Below are 20,625 nucleotides of genomic sequence, written 5' to 3' on the forward strand. Positions count from 1 at the left end.
ACCAACCAACCAACCAAATCACGCATTCCTTTTTTTGCATCAGGATTGTTTGAGAACCTTAATAACGGAACCTTATCTTGCTCGCAAGACTCATAAAACCAGGTTTTACTGCCCATGAAATCAACAACTTGCGTTCTGCGAGGGCAGCTTTAGAAGAGCTCAAATCGAAGGCAATTGGGACTGCAATCAGCCTATTCAAAAAAGCGAATGCAGTCCAAAAAAAAAAAAATAAGAGGCAAAACAACCATTCAAAAGTGAACACAGAATAACTGAGAAATAAGTAACCAACCAAAAGGAGCAAAAGGCAGAGGGAAAATGTCGAGAGAAAATGAGGAGGCAAGTTGTAAGCAAACAGAACTCGTGAGGCGTCTTCAGCTGGTCCAGTGACCTAAGCTTACTAGGGGCAGGCGATGACTGGGTGGTTTTGACTTCGTCGATATTTTGCCCAACAGGAGGTCAGCGATGACTCAGTATATTAGTTATATAGTTCGCGCACAAAGCAGACTTTAGGGTATTTTGCAGTTCCAGCAGCCATAAAAATGTTATTTTTGACGGTCTTGGGCTCCATTGCGGCATTATGATTTTCTAAATCTAAGACTGCTTGACGCTCGAAGCGGACTTCACATGTGCTCTGCTCTCTCAGAAGCCTAACTGATGCACCTGCTATGCTATCTGGCGATGAGAATGAGAGCCACATAAAGTGTTATAGAGCATCACGCAGGTAGGACGCAACAAGAACGAACGCTTTATTCAGGTAGCTCCTTTTATAGCCTGCCGGTGACGTTGTCATGGCCACGTGATGTCATCAAGTGGTCATGACAACGTCACCGGCAGGCTATAAAAGGAGCTACCTTGGTCATGACAAGGTTTGCCGACGACGCATCATCTCTCCCCCCCTTAAAGATTTAAGCGTACAGGTGGCCGTCGCTGTCGGGTTGATCTTCGCAAACATGGCGGGCCAGTTTCCGTCTTGGAGGCTGCTGGGCTATCTTGCGACGTGGTTGGAGCGTCGTCCGCAGGCTCCTGCTTGCTAACCTCTCCAGGGGTTATGTTTTCTGATTCAGTCCGACGTCTCAGTTGGTCCAAGTGCTGCCGCTGAAGACCTTGCTCCGAGTCAACAGAGACCATCCTGGACTCCTGTTGACCATGCACTACTCCTGGAATCCACCTGCATCTCGCTCCGAAATTGCGCATCCAGACGGGTTCTCCAACATCAAATTTAGTCGCACTTACTCTTGGCTGGCTTTCTGCCGACTTCTCACCGGGCGTGATGCAGTCTATCTTTGCTCTTATCTGGTAACCGAATAAGTGTCCCACGGGCGATTCGCCATCCTTTACAGGCGTTCGGCGATATCGGAACAAAAACTGAGCTATACACATTTGCAGACCGTTTCCAGGGTTTTTCTTTAGCCCTTCCTTGAGCGTGCGGACAGCTCTTTCGGCTAAACCATTCGATTGTGGATGATAAGGAGCTGTTGTGAGTCGCTTTACGTTGTTTCGTGATAGAAACTCGCGAAAAACGGCGTGCACAAACTATGAACCGTTATCGAAAACGAAAGTTTTTGGACGGCCGAAGCGTGCAAATATTGACCGTAGTGCGTCGACCGTTGTTTACGATGTGGCAATTTTCATTGGGATTGCTTCCATCCATTTCATTTCGGAGTCCACGACGACCAATACCATATGTCCGTCTATTGGTCCTGCGAAATCTGCGTGTAGTCTGCTCCATCTTTCCCGGGTGTCTGGCCACGCCAAAGGTATCTGTGCTGGTGGTATCGCAGCGGCTTGTGCACAAATACTGCATGACTTTACCAGTCGCTCTATGTCAGAATCCAGACCCGGGTACCAAAACAGCGTTCTCGCCATGCTTTTCATGACCGTCATACCCGGATGCGTCTCATGGAGCAGACACAACAAACGCTTTGCCGCCGCCATAGGTAGAACAATGCGATGTCCCCAGTACACCAAATTGTGGCTCACGGCTAGCTCTGTTCTTCTGTTGATTCAGCAAATGTCGTTGGACGTCTTCATCTTGCACACCGCACACAATCCTGTCCCGTAACACGCGTTCCAGTGATGTTCCAAAGTTGCACTTCTCCGCTAATCGTCTAATTTCTGCAATAAAGTCATGGACAGATTCTCCTTCCTTTTGCGAGCGCATGAAGAAAGCATAACTTGTGGAGCGTAGTGGTCTTCCAAATGCCGGACGGCCACCGGAATTCACAGATGCAGAAGGTACGTGGCCTACGTATTGTGTTTGGCTAGAGGCTTACTTCGAAGCACATAGCATCGCGGAACCAACGCAGAAGCGAGCGCTGCTCATAGCTTCGCTCACGAACAGTGCGGTGCGAGTGGTGCAGGGGCGGTGTCATTCAAAAAAAGCGAATGAGCTGAGTTACGAAGAGTTACGTGGTCATGACAAGGTTTGCCGACGACGCATCATAAAGAACATGCAACACGTGCGTTAAAAGCGTGCAGCGCTTAAATCACAACCGTACTAGTAAAAATACGACACACAATACATGCCTTCTCTGGTGCTTCAACACTTAAACTTTGCAAATGATACACTGATGATTCTGGCCACGGAAATGCTCACCCAAAGGCCACCATTAGTTTGAGCACATGTCAAATCTGTCTCCACTGAATATACTGGGGGCAAGGTGATAAAATTCTGACCAAAACAGTCTTTAGGCATCGACAAGCACTCATGCAATTTCCCTTTGTTGCATTAGTTGCGTCTCCACAACTGGATTGGCTACCGGCGAGACTGTAGGTAGCCAATGTGACTTATTTTTAGCCAAATCCAGTTCAAATGCAAACTTTTGCAGCTAGTTATGGCGTTTTGGCACAGCGTGGTGCAACTTTTAACACATTTCACGACACACCTTAGTGCAGAGATGTGCAACTGCATCAAAATGGCACAAATGATGCAGCTGTTCCAACCCTACTGGTGCAAACTGACCAGCAGAAGCATTCAAGGCATTCATGAACAAGGACCATTGCAGCGAGGAGAGCAAGCAAACGACAATGCCTTAGCCATGAATAATCCATGGAATAATGGACAGGACACTTGAAATTCATAGAAAATGTGAAGCTGAGCAAAAAAAGAGAAAAACAATTTTAGGAACAAGTTCCTTTCTCGGCTATTCTTTTTCCTGCAGACATTTCCAGTAGGGATACAGAAAATGTTCCGATGAATTGAAGGTGTTCAGTGCACTTGCGAACTGCATAGAATGGAAAGAACAGGGATAGTCTCAACGTCTGCTAAGGACATTAGACAACAGCAGTGAGTACCAGCTTAGGTAAGAAAGGTTGCTGAACACTGTACACAGGGGAGACCAGATGCTGCATCAATAAGCGACTGCGTGAACATTCGAAAGACAAAGAAAATCAGTCGTGTCGAAATAACTTAGTCACTTATTCCGCCGATTGCGAAAACTGTGAGACGTTTCTGAATCATACCTCGCTTGATATAAGAAGCATTTTATATTCACAAATTTGGTGACACGTGTCTCTGCGAGCCATCGGTGCCTTTATTCCCACAAGAGCTGTCATTTCTAAATCGATGACTAATTTTGGCAGCCCAACGTATGTGTGTCGCGATCGTGATTGCGCCCCCAAATCTGTCTTTCTGTGCTTTGCTTGCCTTGCCGCTTTATACTACTCACACATCTTTTCGCAATAAACCATTTGGTCGCTAGTCAACGCATGTGCCTGGTCCTTTCCTGCCGTGCCGTCTGTAAGCGCCGTTTTCATCGTTCCCTTCTAACATAAACAAGGCAGCCGGACTCTACCGTTTTTCTTGAACCCACGACGTTCTCTTCATGCCCAAGACGACGTTTTCCGACTGCTACTGCACGGAGTAATCATTGACACACACGTGAATTAGTGAAATATCAGCGATATCACACATCCACACATACAGCGTGTCAAATGCACACGCTGATGTTTAGACGTCGGCAGAACTGACCACCCTGCACTTGCGCTGTCATGCAGAAGCTCTTTTAACTAGTTGCAAGACGACGGCACGGCGACGGCAAATGCTCTTTTGTACCTAAAAAAGCACATTTAAAAACATTATCTGCTTTCCCTGAAACCCCTAGTATGTATGTCTTATTGCATTAAAACTAATTCCTGCTGAATTCCTTCTGTTATTTAGAGAAAATAAAAGGCTAATCGATTGATGATTGATTCAATCGATCAATTAATTGGTTGAACTAATTGGCGAGGGAGCCACATGTGTCGGTACAACTTTGGCCTTCTAGAATACAAAGCTCGAAATGTGAAGCAGTACACAGGGCTACAGCCGTCGCAACGTTTTTCTTACATTGTCTGCTTCTTATGTTTCCAGTGATAACGACTTCACCCTAAGTTTAGCCTGTTTTTAACCCACCTCGGTACCTGTAATATAATGTAAACATTTATGCCAACTCACTACTGTATACATAGCTAACCACATGTGCACTAAAACATATCGGATGGACGTGTTGGGTGGTTTTTAACACACCTTGGTACCTGCAATATAATGCAAATATATACATTCACAGCTGTTTAGATCGCAACACACATGTGCAATACATACTGTGCATGGTGCCCCTGCTGGTGCAGGGGGATTGGGAGATGAGGAGGAGGGGAGGAGGGATGACACCATTAGGGTCGTCTGGGCAAGTTCGGCTTCGTGGGCAGTTTGGCGAAAGGTAAGACGTCCCAATCACGATGGTGATCGGACACATACATAGACAACATGTCGGTCAGTGTGCGATTGAGGCGCTCAGTAAGACCGTTCGTTTGCGGATGGTAGGCCGTGGTAAATTGGTGACGAGTAGCGCATGAACGGAGAATGGTTTTAATGACCCTTTGAGTAGAGTTCGCGGGCAAGTACGAAACACCATTGTGTGCGCATAACGAAGTATTTTCGCAGCACTCACCGCAGTCAGGAAAAGGCTGCAGGCAGGTGTTCCGCTATCCAAGGGCTTCGCTTTTGAATTTAGGGTAATAAACCACAAACGGAAAGCAATTTCACTAAATTTGCATGAAGGCCAGTACTTTTGAAAGGAGCGCTAGGACATGGCTGGAAGCGCAACCAGCATTGACTCGGCATGGCTCATACTGACCTCCTGGCCTGGCTCAATACGCACGCGAAGGCCCATGCGGCGCATTGAGTGATTGAAAAACATTTATTGTCAGAAATGAGCAATTTGTGGGCGCTACACTTAGATGGCCTCAAGTCCATTGCTCTCGGCGACTTTTTGAGTCCACTTAGTAGCCCGAACATGCGCAAGTTTTTCCTGCCGGCTCGATATATTCTTTTTTGAATCCAATCCAATCCAAACATAGCTGTCGTTCCTTCAGCAAGCAGGCGATGTTGTTCAAATGCGGAAAAATACCTGTCAAGTTTGGAAATTTTGTGCATTTATAGCTCTCTTTACGCCACAGCAACTCCAAGAGAGGCAGCGCTGATCTTCGAGTACTGTCATACGAGCGCACGGTTTCCAGCATCAGCCAACGTGGCAAAACGAAAGTAGTCGTTCAACAGAATTGAATTTGCTTCATATTTGAGGTTTTAAAATGTTTACTTGTGTGTTGAATCACGACGTCGGAAAGTGCTCGTGCTTGTCCTTGCGTGTTTATGCGAACTGTCGTGAACGTGCGCTACACCTCGTGCTGTGGACTGCCGTGGACTGCCGTGGACTGCCGTGAACCACCACCTGTCAACTTGGAGCAATAAAAGGATTGCTCCTTTGTTGTGTACTGATCAAGCCAAGCATCGGTGAAAAGCGGTTAGCGGTAATAGAGCGTAGGTTTCTCATGAAAGAGCATTGCGAAATTCGTTTCGCAGCATTGTTCCTGAGGTAGCACTGAATGGAACATCTTGCTGCAACAGCATAGGCGCTTTAAAGATTACTGTATCCCGTGCTTGGGCTCGGCTGTATCGTGTTCTTAAAAGCGCACTAGCAATGTGTATCGCCTAGTCCCTGCTACTAGTGTCGTGAACGAAGTAGGAGCAACAGAGGGAACTGTTGATATGCGTCTGCAATTGTCAGCTGCTCGCGGTGGTGTGCCCCGAACTGCTCTTACATGGGTTGCTTCATGCTACACTTAGGATAGGGATGTTTCTGTGGGAACATCACAATATCCGTATCACTGAGGACACATTTTGTGTCACCAGTTGAGATGTTGTTTAGGTCGTCAGATGGTTTTAGCTCTGAGACATTCCTGGAGTACAATCATCAATATTTCTTGGTGCTTACTTCCAATCAAGCCACCTGCACCTTCTCAAGTCTCGCTACAACTGCCTTCTACTGCCAAGTCAGCAGATGTGATAGTAATTGGGAAACTGTTCAAGGTGCACCAGATGAGCTGGCTAGTTCTGTGACCAGCAACACCATGCTCATCACAGGAAGTGATATAGCTGCAGTGTGTACATGCCCGTAAGCATCGTGAATTTTAGTGATTGCCATGCTTCTCCAAACTTGAAAGTAGTGCAGTGAAATACGCCATTTTGAAATAGTATGCGGCTTGATTTTGCTCTGAAGAATTTTTTTTTTCAGGAAGTGATATAGCTGCAGTGTGTACATGCCCGTAAGCATCGTGAATTTTAGTGATTGCCATGCTTCTCCAAACTTGAAAGTAGTGCAGTGAAATACGCCATTTTGAAATAGTATGCGGCTTGATTTTGCTCTGAAGAATTTTTTTTTTCATGGTTAAATTTGTCCATTCATAGGATTTCAGCTGGTGCGTTTCTTGAACCATTAATTCAATGTATTCTGCCGTAAACAAAAACAAAAAACAAAGACTTATTTTGTGAAGTTGTGACAGTACACTTCACAGAAGAAACAAATGTTTATCATGCATAGGAGGCATCACAGTTCAGCGCTGTGCATTGCTTGTTTTTCACTTGCTAGCTAAAAGAGCAATCTGGTTCTTATACGTGCCAGTCAGAGAAGTTGTAGCTTCTGAGGGTGTGCATGTGGACTGCAGAGAGCTATTATGCTTTTTAACAATATTCTGTGCATTGCCATCTTGCAGCTTCTTGTCAAATAGTTCGCTTTTGAAATAAGGCTCTCTTTATAGCAGTGCACGAATGCAAAAAAAAATATACTATATATATATATATATATATATATATATTGCACGAAAATGTCTGGGGGGGGGGGGGGGGTTTACCACCCACTTCTCTGGTCACCCATCCACCATCACCTGCCTCTCGGGCTTCAAATGTGCAATACTCATTGGCAACTTTCTGTGACTGTGATGTGGCTGGTCATACCATTTCAAAAACTGTAGCATACATCACTGGTCTCACTGGTCTTTTATTTATTTTGAATGGCGTAACGGCATCTAAAGCCTACTCATATTTTTCTCCCTGGCACCCAGGTGCTTCCTCCACTCATCAGAGCATGCTACACCATTGATTATCAGCCATGTATGTGTTGGGGGCCCCTTGTACACCACTGGAAGGGGTAAGGGACCTCTCGAGTTTGGAGGGGAAGTGGGAGGTTAACCCAGCAAAACTGCGTCTAGCCAGACCAAAGCTATAACTTGACCTTTCTTTTCTTTGTGTGGGCGTGGGTTTTGTGGACCCTGAAAATCGCTTCGTGGACCCCCAGTTGAGCAAAACTCGTGACATCATCGAGGCTGAAGAATGCTTCACAGCATGGGTTGCAGGGCTTGCAGCGAAGCATCCTCAAAACGCAACGAGGTTATTTATAACGAGGTACCACTGCTACTGCTGCACTGTGAAACGGACCACAGGGGCACTCGCAATTTTTTAGCAATTTTTTGACACTTTGGACAGTTGAGGCAAAACAAAGCACTTGACGAATCCATGAAAAATTTCAAATGTAAGATCATTTCCCGACCCTCGGAGAAACTGGTTTGACTGGGTGTTAAGGGGGCAGTCATCAACTCTCCTGTGCTATGAGAGCAGCCGAGCAACCAAGTGTGGCAGCGCCCTTCACCCATTTGTAAAATCGTGCATAGGCATTAGTATTCCAGGTGTTCATTAAATTATATTGTTGTAATGTAAATGGTTTTTGGCAGTTTAGGATAATTCAGTCCTTCAAATTTTCGGATAACTTGAACTTCTGTGAAGGCCAAATTAGCAAGATTTTACTATATTCACAATGTGGCCCCAGTTCTCAAAAGTCCACCTCAAAACCTTTTGTGGAGGACCTTGATTAAAGGCTATCTAATTTGCCCCACTTTATTAGGTTTTCCTAAAATTTTCTCACTGAATTCCATCTGGTTTTCTGGTCCTTTGGGCCAAGTGCCTGTAAAAAAAGGAATGGTTGAGGAGAGAAATCCTGCCAAGATTTATGATTCTTTATTATTTATCTATTTTTTTCCAGGTTCACATTTCTACTGAAGCTCAAGTCTTGTGCATCATTTTGTGGATTATTATTGCCAGTTGATTCTCACATGCCTGCTGTGCACCTGGTTCATGAGTTTCTTTGCTGCTGAATTCCACTGGCAACATTGCACCTGTAATATTATTGCTGTTGAATGTGCTTGTATGCCATTCTCACTTCTGTGCGAATCTTGAGGAAAGAGTAAAATGTGATGCAGTGTATATGTGCCCCCATTGGTACTTTCTTGTGCGAGTAAAGGGATGAGAAGTGTGCAGTGGTTTGAAGTGTCTCTATTTTCCCCACAACTCCAACTGTTCAATATTGTGTGCTTTTTACTTGTCGATCTGATAAATTTGTCCAGGTTTCATGGCTTAATTGTGTTTTAGGGCATAATTTTTGTTGCGAAAGCAACATTATGACAGCCAAAGCGAGACCTCGGGTGGCCGCAGCTACGTTGTGAAGAGGCGTAGTTACTAGAAGAAGACGAAGAAATAAAGATGAAAAAAAAGGAGACTACAGAGAAGGAAAAGAAGACGAAGAGGAAGGAAGGTTCAGCAGTGTTGAACAGTTTTCATTTTATTTTCTATAGTACTGCTTACTGTACTCACCAGCACAAATGCCTGTTATATAGGTAAATTCAAAGTGAAGGCATTTTCCCCTGCATTAATTCGTTTTGAGAGTTGTGCCAACAGTTTATGCACTGACATGTATTCCTCTCAACTTAAAAAAACAAAAAAAAAAACTTTTTCCTGAATTTTGCATACTGCTGTGTTGCTGGCCTCTTTTGTCATGCGTTTTTTGATTTCATATTTCTGTCTTATCCTTGCCTTAGTAATTACTCTCCTTCCAGTTTATTCTCGACCCTGTTTAAGGCTTTCCTATTCCTATATTGTGCTTCCTAGCTTTTGTGGCTTGTAGCTAGTCACAAAGACGGCCGCACATGCTGAGACAGGAAAGGATGATCAGTTCGCAGTTCAGTCAAGTGACCGGTTCTTTTCGGTTGCTAGATTGTGAAACAGAGCAGTTGGCTAAATTTTATGCATGCATGATCTGGCAAATGAGTGTCCCAAATTAACACATTGCTTTCTTGTCTATTTAATCGCTTGGTTGCAGGCTTTCAACAGCATAAGCGCTGTTGGTTAGGCATGTGACTCATAACATGTTTGGTTCAAGATATGCTGAAAGATGCATCGCTCTTCAGAGGGGCTTCAGAGTTTACTTTGCATTCCGGCCCTGTTGCTAGTGAAGTCACTATGAAGTTGCAATGTTTTTTAAACGTGGAAATTCAGTTTATTGGAGAAAGCTGTGTTTACGTAATCTCCTCTTTGAATATTGTGGCTGTAACCTAGCTACCTTTAAAATATATAACTGCAGGCTTTTGCATGTCTTTTGCCTGTAAATAATCCTGTTGGGTATATTTCAGGATTTTCACTTTTATGTGATGTTATTGCGTTTTCATTTTGTGAACAGGATGAATCACTAGTAGCACAATGCCCTAGGATATCCAGGCTTTTACTAAGCTTCAATGTCAACTGCCTTTTTATTTAAGCTTTTTGTCAGTCAGCATGCTGACAAAAGACAGATGTTAAATTTGGAGTGGATTATATTATATTTCAAGACTGCAGTCTTTCAAGGTCCAAATTTTGGACTGCATATATCAGTTACATAAAGTGTAATGTCTATCCACATTTTATGGTAACTTTCTGGTAGGAGGGTGAGCTCTGATTTTTCCAAACTCTTGTTTCTCCCTATATTGCAGATGAGGCCATTAATACAGGCGGGAGCTGGTCTCTCCCTCATCAGAATTCACCAGGATGGAAGAGGCGGTTCCTGTTCTCAGAGTGCGGCTATGCCACAGATACCTATTCCCACTCCATGAACTACCGGAGAAGACACACTGGAGAGCGCACCTTTCACTGCAGCCAGTGCACTCAGAGCTTTGCAAGGAAGTGCAGCCTAAAACTTCACCTTCGCACCCACACAGGCGAGAAACCACACCAGTGCACACATTGCAACAAGAGGTTTACGACAAGGTGGGGCTTAGAAACGCACCTTCGCATGCACACAGGCGAGAGGCCATACCAATGTACACACTGCAGCAGGAGATTTACAACTGCGAGTCACTTAGTAGTGCACATTCGCGTTCACACTGGCGAGAAGCCCTACAAGTGCAATTTGTGTCCTATGGTCTTTGCAGTCAAAACTAACTTGAACCGTCATGTACGAAACCACAAGTAAGACTGATAATTTTCTCCTAAGGCTGTAAGGCCAGGTGTGCCAGTCACATGATGTTTATCTGAATTCACATGTTGCTCCAAGAAATGGTGATGCATTGTGCCAGTATTTGTGTGGGTGGCGGGCTTGTGGGACAGGTTTTGTGTTGTGATAGATTCCTAATATATCGACGAGACCTCTTCAAGCCCATGTTCTTAATTTGTGCATTTAGCTGACAGCTTATAGGTGCTCAATCCTAACTTCGAACTGTTTCAAGAGCTCTGTCCATGTGCCTGTTGATGTAAAAATGTCAGTGTAGAGTTGGAAGATTGCTCTTTCAGCATACCTATATAATTGCGTATGCCAAATTTGTGAGCTCTGCCACAGCTTTAATGATGTCAGAATGTGTAAGCCTGCGGAGTCCTTGAATGTGGTAATGTGACGGGCAAGTTGCATGTCACCATTAGAGAGTGCAAACATGACAGCGAAACAAGGCAATAATGCAAAAACCCTTGATTGGTTTCCTCTTTTGTTGTCATGTTTGAGCTTTTTAACGATGTGGACAAGTTCATTTGTTCTTGAACATGCCTGTTTCATGTCAGCTGAGTTCTAAATGAGAACCTGCCCATATCATTCTGGCATTTTTAATTTTGATAAGAAACTGGCATTAAGATTGTCATTTCTTGCTTATGGTTTGCAGTGTGCAGGGTGCACATTATGCACTTGATTAAAATATTCATATACCTTTTTAGACCTATCTAGTTCTGTCACAGCAACTACAGCCTGTTTGTAAATGGCAGACTACCTCTCTGGGTGGCTTGGCAGAGTAGCATAACAGCTTTTTCAAGGTTAGGTAGCCATTGCATACTGTATAATTTTCAGTTAGAAGCAATGTCTTTGTTGAAAGGTTTGTTTGTTTCATAGATTGTGATGGTAGTTAAAAACCACACTCTTGTAATCCATTATGCTCGTATCTCATTTACAAAAAACTTGTGAAATACTATTATTTGTTATTTTTAACATTGTTGGGTTTTTGTTCATGAACAGCAGTGCAACAGAACTAGATTGGCCACAAACATAAAATGCTTTTTATTTGCTTTTTTTTTTTTGCTGCACTGTAATAACATTGTATTCAAAGCCTTTTGAAAGTTAGTTCTTACAAAAAGGGCTTTTTTTTTTTCTTGATAACTATCAGTATGTTTTTTTTTCTTGGCTCCATGTAGTCAACCTGGATAATGTGAATTTGGTGTGTTTTATATGCGTTGTTGAACTTGAAATGGGAGTTGGTAATTTGTCTACTTGACAACGTGCAATATTTTTATCTTTAGGCATCTTGAAACAAAATTGAGTGTTTATCTTAGCTAGACCATTCCTGCTTATTGTGTCTTTTTGACGCAATAATGCAAAACAAAAAATGCACTTTGTTGCTTTTTGTAATGATTTGTGATAGTTATTTCTTGTCTGAAAAAGGTTTTTAATACTGTTTAAAAGACAATACTGTGAAAATATGTGGGAACCCTGGCTGGTACATTTTAACTTTTTTTTCTTTTGAAGAGTTTCTCTTTTGTTCTTTTAAAGAGTGCTATTTCATTCTGACACTAGCTTCTCAGTGGCTCAACTTGGAGATCCATAGCAAACCTGTTAGTAGTATGGACAATCTTCAACTGAAAGCCTATATTTTCTGTTTTTAGTTGTGGCCACGCTTTTGGTGGTTCGATTCCTGTGCACATAGCTATTGGGTTGCCACCGTTTCCTGCAGATATAGGTGTTTAAGATATTCTAGTCATTCTCAGGGGATGCCTTGTATGTAATGAAAGGTTGCTGCAGATATCTTCTTGTAGTAGACTCTGTGTCCCTAAGGGCACTAACACTTTCATGGCTGTGAAATAAAGCAGGTATTCTGAGGGTTGTTGGGAAAAAAAGCTTTTTATATATGCAAACTCAACCAACCTTGACATAACATGTATCAGAATGTAGCTATTTAAATGCTCTTCTATACAAATGAATAACATTTACTTAAGCTTTTTGCATAACGTGGAAAAAGTTTTCAGTTCAAATTTGAAAGAAGAAATTTTTAAAATGTTTAGAAACCATGTGTCTGAAATCAAGAAATTTAACAAAAAAATTTGATATATACAAAAGTCGCTTCTTTTCTTACTTTTGGAAATATGGATTATGTACGTGTAATTTTCCTTCATCACAGTAAAGAACCCCAGGTGGTCGAAATTTCAGGAGTCCTCCACTACGGCGTCTCTCATAGCCTGAGTCTCTTTGGGATGTTAAATCCCACAAACAAAACAAAACCAAACCTTCATTGGTGTTAAGTACTTCAGGTCCATGGAGTAAAACAAGCGACATTGAAGAGTCTCGGAAACAAAATCTTATTGAATGAAATATTTTCAAGATTCTGCTGTAAAATACAGTGTTTTTCATTGTTATCGTGAACACTTAAAGCATTTTCCCACTTCAACCATTGGCTTGTTTGCAGTAAAATTGCGCATGGAGCTTGCATATAATGGTAACTTTTGTATTGTGGCAAGTTTTACAATAATACTCGGTCGAGCTGTGAATGATACAAAATTGTAATCACCTACATAAAAATGAAAGCACCAAAACCTGCAAAAGCCATCTTCTTGCTGGAGAGCGTTGGTGGCGCCATCTCTTTACTGCAGTTGAAAGTGTCAGGACAATACGCCGATGGGGGCGTTACAAGGATTGCGGGTACCACGAACAGTTGACGGCACACACGGTGGGCACATGACGCGCGGAGCTCGCTGATCTTCTTGCTGTACCAACACACCCTTAATGCATTGGTTGTACGTGCCGCAAGTGATGATCTGTGGCCACGTGGCTGTAAATACGTATTTTCTCCTGAAATAAACCCACTTGCATGATGTACCCACCGCACAATTTTCTGCTGAGAATTTGAAAAGAAAAACCGTTAGTCGCCAGCACGTCTCACCTTGTCGCCACAGTCCACAGCGCATTTCTTGGCAGTGATAGGGTGATGGCAGTGATAGCAGTGAGCCAAGGTGCTGCGCAGCTATAATACATGGTGTGCTTATCTTTTGACATTAGCTCCTTTGTGCGTGTGTGTGTGTGTGTGTGTGCGCGGGGGGGGGGGGGGGGGGTCAAACTTGGCAGAATGCGAGTGCCTTCACCTAGCTGAGTGCCAGCTCTATCTTCCCCGGTATTCTACTGTACCAACCAGGTGATAGACAAATGCTTGGAATATAACTATAGCCGTTATACATGACATTCATTGATTACGAAAAAAGCATGCGATCTAGTTGAAACTTTGAAAGTCATGCAGGCATAGCAAAATTTCTGTAAATGAGCTATGCATAGCACTAGAATATATCTGCAGTGACTGCACAACAATCATTGTTCTGCCTAAGAAAAATAATAAAATTTTCATAAAGAAAGCTGTTAGGCAAGGAGACATGATCTCCTCAGTACCTTTCACAGCTTGCTTAGAGAAAGAATTCAGCAACTTGGAATGGGAGCAGTTAAGGATAGGCGTAGATTGAGAATACCTCAGAAATTCGCAATTCGCTGATGAGATTGCCTTGCTAAGTAACTCAAGGGAAGAATTGCAAAAGAATGGTCGATAATTCCTAGATAGGAAAAGCAGAAAGGTAGGCATAAATTTTAATGTGCCGAAGAGTAATTGGCAATGTTCAACAGCCTCGGGAAGGAACAGCAGTTTGCAATAGGTAGATTTAAAGCATGCGTGTCACCCAAATATGTCAGTAACCACAGATCCAGATAATGAAATGGTAATAACCAAGAAAATAAAATTGGGGTGGAGTGCATTTGGCAAGTACTTGCAGATTATGACTTAGCTTACCAGTATCCGTTAAGAGGAAAGTATATAACAGTTGCATATCTTGGTCTCTACTCAGCTATGGGGCTGAGACATGGAGGCTAATGAAAAGGGTTCTACTTAATTTGAGGACAATGCAGACAGCTATGGAACAGAAATTTATAGGTGTGGAGATAGGAAGCATGCAGAGTGAGTCAAAGAAATAACTCAAGTTAATGACATTGTATTGGAAATCGAAAAGCAATAGGCAGAAGATCCCTGCATGTAGTGCAAAGAGAGGATAACTGATGGGATTCTGAGAGAAGGTAAGTGTAGCAGGGGGCGGCAGAAAGATGGGCAGATGATGTTAGGAAGTTCTCGGGTGTCAAGTGGATGTAGCTGGCACAAAACCGGCTTAATTCGAGAAATATGGGAGCGGTCTGCAGTGGGTATAGTCTGGCTGAAGATGTGTAAGGACATAACTGATATATGTGAGTTAAAATTTAGCAATTCTGGTTATCTGGCAGTAATAATTGGTAGCATATGTATTTTGTAAAATCAGTAGAAAACCTACAAAATAAAAGCAGCACATGCCATATACAATTTAATTACCTCAGAACCAATGTTCAGTCAGCATATTAACGGTCGCTGAGAGTAAATAGTATGGTGAGATCAAGTCCTTCCTGGCAACTAAATCTGCAGGATTTGATGGAATAAGAATGAAAGATATCATGAGCAACGTTTACATCCTCAAAGGTGTGCTGCTGTACATTGTAAATCAAAAACTGGTTACAGGCACTACCCCAAACAGGATGAAAGTAAGCTTGGTTAAACCAGTTCATAAAATGGGATCCAAAAGCAGCATAACAAGTATAGGCCAGTTTCCACTATTTTCTCTAGCCTGCGTACTGGAAAAAGTTATACTATATCGAAGTATGATTTCATTTTGTAGTAAATATATATTCTATACCCTGCACAATTTGGCTTCCGAGGCAGTTTAAGCACCACCAACCTCTTCATAAACTTGAGTGACCGAATTTCTAAGGAGATCGATATATTAATAACATTGTTTTCACACTTCGTTGAACTTTGAAAGGCATTTTATGCAATTGATTGTAATATATTATTAGCTAAATTAATTGCCTTTGGTTTTAGAGGTCCATACCAAAGTTTATTCAAAAATTACTTTTCTGGTCAAACGCAGTGCATCCGAGTTAAAACTTTTAGTGAGCTTCCAACAGTGAACTGCATCATACCACAAGGCTTAGTCTTAGGTACATTATAACTCAACATTTATTTGAATGAGTTGGGAAAACTGCCGTTAAAATCAGTTATACCTATATGCTGATTAAACAGTCCTCGCTTTACCCAAAAACTTACAGCAAAGCTGCCAAAACATTGCAAAAGGTTTTTGAATGTCTATTCAACTGGTATGAAAATAACAAAATTTTGTAGATAAAACAAAAATGGCTGTTTTCACAGTACATATAGTAAATAATGAAACACAACCTGTGTATCTACATTCTAGTGAGTGCTTATCCTGTCCATGTCCTAAAGTGAGTCTTTCACACAGCGTGAAACACTATATACTATATACTATACTATATACTGCAGACTGGTTGTTTGTTGAATGTTGGCTTGCTTGAACACAGGAATTTTTTAACCACATTAGCACTGCAAAATTGTCTAAGCATAGCACGAAGTTCTCTATTTAACAAAACAGTTGTGCTGAGTAAGTACACAATCAATGGACAGGAGAAATTATCGAAGCTAACCATATCACTGGAAGGCAAGTGTGTTGAGGCATTTATTACCTGAACGAATGTGAAGACACCTTCAGTCAGTTGTCAAATAGTACTGCTTCCATACACGTTTTTACTGTGTGTGCTTTCACGCATGTGTGAGAGTGAATGAGGGATTTTCATACTTCTTTCTCATCATTTTGTCAGTCCAGTTTTGTATGTCTGGGCCTTTTTTTAATGTTTTTGCTGCCTGTTTCCACACAAGCCTTCCCAACAAAAATTCAATTCTGAGAAAGCGCTCGTTTCTGTCCACTCTGTTTTGCCCTCTTCTTTTTAGTGCCAATTTTCCAGCATTCAAGCTGAACTCGCCCAGGCTTCTATCCTTGTGCTGACCTGGTGAGTATGTGCCAAAGCAGAAGATAACGGGAGAAAAATGTTCTTACTTTTTTATTCGCAGCTAGTCTGTTTTACTGCTGCAACCTCTAAAAACTATATTTCAGCGAATTTCTGGCAACTTGAAGAACACAATATTGCTTCTAGATGTATGAAGCTGAACTTCATGTGGAAGTTCAGCTTCACCTGCAGCTCCACCTCTGCAAACTCAATGAACATCCTTTTCCTCTCATTCTTCCACACTCTTCATAACGAAGGAGACCCTTTCCATGGGGGCATTTATGATGGGGATTGAAAAAAAAATTCAAGTTTCAAGAGTCTCCTCTGGTGCTGCATAGTTACACACAAACACAACACACACACACACAAGAATAAGGCTAGACGTTCACACCGATGATGCGCTCACTACCAATTGCTGACTGTTATTTGTGATACGATTCATACGAAGAAGAAAGCATCACAGAAACGCGACCCGGCGAATTCGTGTGCCGGGTCCAGCACCGCGCCGCCCTAGTAATTCTGACCCATCCAGGCTCGGTAGATGCTGGTAGGTCTGCACCCTCTCGAGCAGGTGCCGCCCCAACGAAGACACAACGATAGTGTGTCTTGCACCGACTGCGACGCCGTCTTTGTCCAGCTGTCTATGCCGATCAGCGGACTCCTCAGCTGGCACCTAGGCAGGGACAGTGCGACCAGCTACCATGGGCTGGATGCGGGCAACGATGGTGATGTGCCTTCCGCCGACTGAGACGCTGTCTCTGTCCAGCTGTTCATGCCGACCGGCGGTCTCCTCAGCTGGCACCCAGGCAGGGACTGTGCGACCAGCCACCATGGGTTGGATGCGGGCAACGATTGTGTTGCGCCTCCCGCCGCACACAAGGTCACAAGGACACTGGAAAATGGTGGCGGTCCCTCTGACTTACGCCAATGCCGTGCCGCGTGCTCTGTCTCTCGGCGGGTACGAGAGAATTTTTGGAGAGACGCCAGAGAGAGGCCGGCCGAATGGCACTCGGGCAACCCAAACACAACCCTATCGAAACCATCCAGGGCGACATGGGCTGTTGTTCGTCATTTACAGCCCGGGAAGCAGTGGCGAACGCAGGGTTCGAGAACCGCTTGTTCCGTCTCCTCGAGTCGAATGTCCCGTCGGACACTCATTCACACGATATTCGCCAGCCGAACGACTAGATGGACGCGCCGAACACGAACCCTTCGTCAGAGATTCCGGCTCCCGACGGTATCGTTGGCTACAAAAGCGTCCGAGTTGGATTGCAGAGCAGAGCAGAAGATCGGGAGCCAGGTACAGGTCGAGACGGAAGAATGGAAGAAGAGTTTCGGGAAAAAAGTGTCACTGGACCTGTACCGGGCGGAGAAGGACACCATCCGAAAGGAGCTGTGGTGTGATAATTCGCGCGGCAGTGAGTTCACTGTAGCAGTGGCTTGCTGGCAGAGGCACGCTCGGGAGCGTTACGTACACGCAGGTGGTGATGATGATGATCGACCGTTCCCTTTGTATCGGGTGGGCACCGTGTTGGTGCCCTAGTCGTAAGAAAGAAAAAAGCACAACGTAAGAAAAAAAAACAACAACAAAGAGTACACAACAAATCTAGCCTCACGACTGTATGCGCCCTCTGCGGGGTGGCAGAAGAGGCAACAGACCACGTGGTACATCGTCATATGGCGAAACTCGCATTTACCAAAAGTCCAGCAAATCAGAATCCTCGGACTTTTTATTCGAGAGGACGGGTAGATCGATGGAACGATAAAAAAAAAAAAAAAAAAAAACTCACTAACGCAACGCAAGTAACCGGGATATTTAGGAGGATTGCATTCAAAGGCAGATGCCTCAAAGAAAGAAACCTCTTGAGACTGATGCAGGCGTACGTAATAAGCCGAATATGCTGCCACACCATTCCTCAACATCAGGACCAATGAAAAAGATAAGATAGACGCACTCATCAGGCGTTGCGTCAAGAGGGCGCTGGGTCTACCCATCTTCTCTTTTACGGAACGCCTGATAGAAATGGGAGTGCATAATAGCTGGACAGAACTTGCTGAAGCGGTGAGAATCGCCCAAAATGAGAGATTAAGTAGGTCGAGCACGGGTCGAACCATCTTAGAATGGGTGGGTCGAAATTAGATAGGGGCACAGCCGACAATGTTGCCCTACCGCCACAATTGTCCGTCCGCAATCATTGTCCGTCTTCTCCCCCGCAACATGCACCCAGAATACCACAAGGAGAGACGCAAGAAGAGAGCAGAAGCACTGGTTAAAAGAGCAAAAGAATTCAGAGTAAAAGAAGTTGCCTACGTAGACGCTGCAAGCGGCCGATCAGGGGCGGCAGCCGCCGCGGTAGTCGATAGTAGCGGCGCACCAGTCGTCTCCGCCATCATCCGAAGCAGAAACATAGACACGGCTGAAGAGGTCGCAATAGCGCTCGCTTGCGTCGGAACGAAGGCTAGACTGATCTTTAGCGACAGTAAAACTGCTCTCTGGAATATCGGAAAAGGCAGCGTCTTGCAAGAAGCCGCCTGAATTCTAACAGCTGCAGCTAAAATCGATCGCAAAATCACCCTAATTTGGGTCCCAGCACACACGTCCGTCCTCGGCAACGAGGCGGCCCATGATTTAGCCCGAGATCTCTACTTCCGGGCAAGCGCGGAGCCGCCCGACTGCCAGGCGATGGACGAACGTTTGTAAACCTATAAAGAAATAATCGAAAATTATAGATTAGGAAGACGTCTGATGCCGCCACCGCATCCTAGCTTAAATAATTAAGAGGCTATAGCCTGGCGGCGATTACAAGCCGGAAATTTCCTGAACCCTGTCTGGTGTTTCACATTCAGATAGATGAGAGAAAAAATGATTAATGTAAAGCCTGCGAAGCGAGGTGGACCCTCGACCATATACTTTGGGAATGCCCTAAGTCTCCGGGCGCTAGGGACAACATTAAAAGTAGAGAAGCCTGAGTAACCCTGCTGCGAAGCGACGTCCCCGCTGACCAGGAAAAGCCGTCCGCCTGGCGGCTGAGGCCGCGAATAACCAATGTATATTCGCCAGTCCTTAGTCGCGGAGGTTCCAGCCCCCGTTTCTCAGGCCTGCGTGCCAGGAGCGGAAAGTAGGGGGCCTCCTAAATCGGTGGAAATTAAAGTTTTAATCAATCAATCAATCATTCAATCAATCAATCAATCAATCAATCAATCAATCAATCAATCAATCAATCAATCAATCAATCAATCAATCAATCAGTCAATCAATCAATCAATCAATCAATCAATCAATCAATCAATCAATCGCATGGCAACTAGACGAAATCGATGGCTTATGGTTCACAATATACGCGGATGACATCACGCTCTGGACCACGTACCGTAATACGGCTCGAGAAGAAACGGCGACGCTGCACCTAGAACTTCATTCTACAGGCATACGTCCATCCCGTGAAAAGACAATTTCTGGTCATCCACCGCCCGGTGGCGTGGACGTCAACCTTCACTTCGGCGGTAAAAGAATCGAACAACCCCCGGAAGGTCATCTCCGGGTACTTGGCGTTCCCATCAATCAACATGGTACTGCTAAGGGTTAGACCCAACAGCTAAAATTTTAATGGAAGCCAACGCTCCACTTAATCAAACGGCTCAGTAGCAAGAGTGGAGGCGCAGGGACGGAAGTATAGCTCGTTGCCTCACCGTCGCTGTTCTCCTCGATAAGCTCCGCTACGGTGCCCCTTACTTTGACTTGGCCGCAGCCAATTACAAGACATTTGGCTTGCTTTATAACTCTGCCTTGAGGGTTATAACTGGTCTACCTGTACACATATGCGCATCACGGAGCTTCACAGATTCGCTCAACTCCCACCAGTGGATGCACTTATTGCTACGCATCGAGCCAATCATGAAACTCGCCTGCGACACACATGCAACGGGCACCGCCTCCTTACTCGAATCTTTGACGAAGCAAACCTTCACTTGCCCATACTGGACCACCTTACAGCACAATGGACAGAAACATTGATAACGGCCGATCCGAAACCCCTTTCCAAGCAACACCAAAGGGCCAGGAAGAGATCACCGATGACGCCATATAATTCATACACAAGACCAGCACATCGATCTCCTT

This window comes from Amblyomma maculatum, chromosome 9, assembly GCF_055883805.1.
Source record: "Amblyomma maculatum isolate TAMU_Amacu chromosome 9, ASM5588380v1, whole genome shotgun sequence".
NCBI lineage: Eukaryota > Metazoa > Arthropoda > Arachnida > Ixodida > Ixodidae > Amblyomma > Amblyomma maculatum.